This window comes from Palaemon carinicauda, chromosome 10 (assembly GCF_036898095.1).
Source record: "Palaemon carinicauda isolate YSFRI2023 chromosome 10, ASM3689809v2, whole genome shotgun sequence".
NCBI lineage: Eukaryota > Metazoa > Arthropoda > Malacostraca > Decapoda > Palaemonidae > Palaemon > Palaemon carinicauda.
In genome coordinates, this window is record NC_090734.1 from 115,246,547 (window position 1) to 115,251,546 (window position 5,000).

Below are 5,000 nucleotides of genomic sequence, written 5' to 3' on the forward strand. Positions count from 1 at the left end.
CCGAAAAGTAAACTATTCAACGAGATTTTCCTACCAGTATTATCTTTTGCATCAGAAACTTTGAGCCTTGCTAAAGCCTTAGATCATAAGCCAGTTTCAACTCAAAGCTACGAAAAGAATAATTATGGGTAATGACACTAAGCGGCAGAAAAAGAGCAACATGGATACGAGATCAAACAAAGATAAAGAGATGGGAATGGGCGGGATATATAATGAGAATGACAGATAATAGATGGATATTAGAATGAGAAGTTGGGTCCCTAAAGATTGCAAAAGAAGCAGGGGAAGAAGAGGAGACGATGAATTGACAAACAAAGAAAATTTGTGTCTATAGAGTGGCATAGAAAGACCTAAACAGACGCGAGTGGAAGGACGTCCGTTTGGGGACTCCTTTATCAATGCAATATCCTTATATTTACATTATCTTTTTGACTTCGATGATGTCATTTAAAAGACGAAAGTACTAACTCCAATCATATACTTTCACTTCTCCTTTCGTGACTATAATACCTTCATATAAACATACACAGTATATCGTAGTAGATTGGCTCACGAATTAAGAATATTTGATTATTCCTTTGAGAGGAAATTGGAGATAGATGTTCTTAGCCGTAAATCCTTTACGAGAAACATCATATAAGGCCTTTAATATTGAGTGGCACTGGATAACAATTTGAAACGTGAATTATTCTTAGCGTATGCTCCTGTGGTGTGCTCATATATTTTGTTGGCGAGAGAGCAATTACATTGGTAATGGTAGATTCCGTAACATAATTGTTTGTTTAATGGCCCAGTTCCTCCTGTCATTCAAAAGAAGTGTTGTGTTATGTGTTTTGAAAGAAAAAGATGAATGATTTTAACGATTAACATTGTAAGCTTTGACCCGACAGTAGACCACAGAAACATTCAAAGGTCAAACAGAGAGAGAGAGAGAGAGAGAGAGAGAGAGAGAGAGAGAGAGAGAGAGAGAGAGAGAGAGAATAAATAATATGAGATGGACCGTTGGTTATTACATGCGCCCTAAAATCCTGTTGGCTGTCACCAAGTGTGGCCATCACAAGCCCAACGTTGTGACACACAAGTTATGTCGTAAGTGAGATTTATTGCAATGTTTTATCTGATATCTCGCGTGATTCTCCTGCTGAGATTCTCGTATTACATATTGTCATTGTCTTTCTTAAAGTTTATTGGCACTGTAGAGTATATATGTTGAAAGAGGAGACTGCGAGAATATTGTTTCTACGTTTTTGTTCTTTCATTGGTCAAGGAAACGAGGAGTTAGTCCTGCAAATTGTGGATTTTCAGTAACATTATTATTATTATTATTATTATTATTATTATTATTATTCTTATTATTATTACTTGCTAAGCTACAACCCTAGTCAGAAAAGCAGGATGGTTTAAGCCCTGGGGCCCCAACAGGGAAAATAGCCCAGTGAGGAAAGGAAACAAGGAAAAATATATTTTAAAAACAGTAACATCATTATAATATTTATTTTATATATAAACTATAAAAACTTTAACATCAAGAGGAAGAGAAACAAGATAGATAGTGTGCCAGAATGTACCCTCAAGCAAGAAAACTCTAACCAAGACAGTGGAAGACCATGGTACAGAGGCTATGGCACTACCCAAGACTAGAGAACAATGGTTTGATTTTGGAGTGCCCTTCTCCTACAAGAGCTGCTTACTATAGCTAAAGAGTCTCTTCTACTCTTGCCGAGAGGAAAGTGGCCACTGAAGAAGTATAGTGCAGTGGTTAACCCCTTGGGTGAAGAAGAATTGCTTGGTAATCTCAAGAGTTGTCAGGTGTATGAGGACAGAGGAGAATCTGTAAAGAATATGCCAGACTATTCGGTGTATGTGTAGGTAAAGGGAAAGTGAACCGTAACCAGAGAGAAGGATCCAACATAGTACTGTCTGGCCAGTGAATGGACCCCGTAATCGTCTAGCGGTAGTATCTCAACAGGTGGCTGGTGCCCTGGCCAACCTAATAATGCAGACGTTATTGTTATGGCTAGAGAAGGGTTTTTCCTCTTTTTATAATGTATGCAGTAAGTACAAGATATGAATTTAATTACACAAAAATGAGTGAATTATTTATTACTATTAGCCGTTATTCGAACACGTACGCACGCCCGCGTGCTCACACGCTCACTCACACACACACACACATATATATATACTGTATATATGTATATATGTGTATATACACAGTATATGTGTATGTATGTATATGTATATATATGCATGTATGTATATGTACAGTATATATATATATATATATATATATATATATATATATATATATATATATATATATATATATGTATATGTATATGTATATATGTAAATATATATATATATATATATATATATATATATATATATATATATTATATATATATATATATATATACACATATGTGTGTATGCATGTGTATACAGTATGTATATATATACACTGACAACCCTTAATACATACGTTTTAAAACTCTCATCATCAATTTCTTATATCTGATATTTTTCAAGAGGAACGTATGATGATTGTAAAGCCCAACTCTGCAACAACCTCTGTTTAACAGGTGCGAGTTCGTGCTATAGTGATTCATTGCTTTGACAAACACAGTGAACAAACCCGTTTTGTCAGGCTTAGTTCACACACTATTCACCATTGAAATATGTCTTTATAAGTGTTATTTCTTTTTTGTGGGGGATGGGGGGGGGGGGTAAGCCATCAGCAACAACTACAGATTGTAGTGGTCTTGGGTATTTGTTGTACTAACGATAATTACAGTCTTCGTTTGTTTCTTTACAAGAGATTAGCTGGACTTGAACAGTGTGAACTAGACTTTTTGTTTGGCCTTTTTTTTTATTTACGAAATTTTATTAAAGTTCTTTAATTGTTTGTGTTTCTACAAGTTATTACATGTTTTTAGTTTCGACCCATTGGAGAACCTCTCTCTCTCTCTCTCTCTCTCTCTCTCTCCTCTCTCTCTCTCTCTCTCTGTGTGTACATTAAAAATTATGTTGGAGACCGGTCCTCGTCGAACTTCACAAAAAAATTTGGATGTCATATTGTTGCTATAAATTCGGTTAGATGAGGGACATAAAATTTGGCTCCGTATAACGTTGGTGGACAGGTGTGGTTTCACCTCTCTCACTCACCGCCCCCCCCCCCCCCCCCCCAGCCCACAACCCATCTGCCTTTCCTAGTCTTATGAAAGGTCTCCAGGTACGGAAAGCATCAGACATTTATCCTCACTTGCTATTACCTATAGCAGAGCCACCATTGTTATTGACATAAATTGTCAACAATGGAGCACTTGCAACTGAACTGGTTAATATGTCGCCAGCTTTACCTACTGTATTAGAGGGGAGGAGCTGGTAAGCTTACGACGAAGGGGCTCAGTATTAAAGTGGGAGCTTTTCGGGAATGAGCGTTCGGGGGACGTGTTGAGGGAGAGGGAAAGGAAGTGAAAGAGGCAGGTCAGAGCGAAGTGTCGCAGGGTTTAACTAAGCGAGCAGAAGAAGAGTCACCAACACGAACACTATTCCTGTTCTGGCGCTCAGCCACTCGAGAATGCCAAACGCGAGCCTAAGACCATCTTGCCATTTAGCTTTCTAGACTTTTTTTTTTTTTTTTTTTCGTGACTCGAAGGTGGTGTGGCTAGTGCGACCATCCAAATGGGTGGGCGTTCCCGCCCACCTTAGGACACGGTGGGGAATTGTTTACCCTATATCCACACACAGTCGCAGCGTGCATTTGTGTGTGCGAGTTTGTATGTGTCCGGGTACCTTAATACTTCCAAAGCGATGCCTGAAGTATGAGCGTGTATTGTGTGTGTGAAAGGGACGGCCGCTGTGATCGCCAGTGAGTGCTGGTGCCAGGGTGCCATCAGTGGCTCTCACTTAGTCGATAGGCTAAGACACAATCGGTGACATCGCTGATACAGACTACTTGTGTTGTCACATCATTGTTACGGCAGTGGCGTAACGGACTTAAGTTAGTGTTATGCGTTTGGATGACCTGTGTTTGCAAATGGATTGTGTTTATTCGCTTTGGATTTTTTGTTATGGCGTGAATATGTAATGTGGTTAATACTTCTCAGTTCGTTGAGGTATGACAACCCGGAAACGACATAAATGTGTTTATACGTATATTCATAGATAATGAATATAGTGATATTGCTGATGGAATAAAAAATATATATGCAATGAATTTATATTCAAAGTAATCACTATATATGCAATTAATTTAGAATTAATAATAGAATTCGGGTGAATTTTACTTTATTAAAACTAGTGTTAAATAGTGATTGTTAACGGAACATTATGTCATCGGTTGAACATGATGAAGTCGTGAGGTGATATACTTTGCTGATAAGACGTTCCTTTGCGAAGGAAAATGAGTTGAGGTGTTGCCAGCTCAATCCAAAACAAATATTTACCTGTTAATGCAAGACCACAAGTGCCAAACAATTCAATATGGCTGAGGCTGTCATTATGGGCTATTGCAAAACTACCCTTTTATTTCATTTGATATTTTGTCTTTATTGTGAACAGTATATTTATTAGGAAGCAGTGATTTTCAGAATTACAATTGGTGCAAAATGGATTTGAGATGTGTTAGTAAGATAAAAATTCATGTACAATTGATTCATATATTACTCCATGTTCAAAGTCCAATTTATGTAATTATATTCAATTTCTTCCAATTATCATAATAGTCAATTGAGCATATTTTCTAATCCAAATGTTTAAAATCCTTAATACAAACAGAAACATAAGCTTCATATGTGAAATATGTTTTATAAATGTCTGTTGGATCATGGTATATTTATTCACAGATAACTGTTATAGTTTGCTTCTTCTGCTACAACAATTGAAGACTTTTTAATATATGAACTATTGTCGGCTATGTCAGTTCTTCTTATTAGTCTTCATGATTAGGTCAGCACAAAAATGTATTCGTGGAAATCTTTATGTATATATATATA

The 5,000-nt window shown here is 36.9% G+C and overlaps 1 protein-coding gene across 10 annotated transcripts in view; it reads left to right on the forward strand.

Annotated features, from left to right (window-relative positions):
• Positions 1-3,829: 3,829 nt before the first annotated feature.
• Grip (Glutamate receptor interacting protein) overlaps positions 3,830-5,000 on the forward strand; it is a 54,870-nt gene continuing 53,699 nt past the window's right edge. For 5 of the 10 annotated variants that reach the window (XM_068381693.1, XM_068381702.1, XM_068381703.1 and 2 more), the window contains exon 1: positions 3,881-4,006. The gene's annotated coding sequence lies outside the window, so the exon portion shown is untranslated. The other 5 variants (XM_068381694.1, XM_068381698.1, XM_068381699.1 and 2 more) reach the window with 5 other exon arrangements.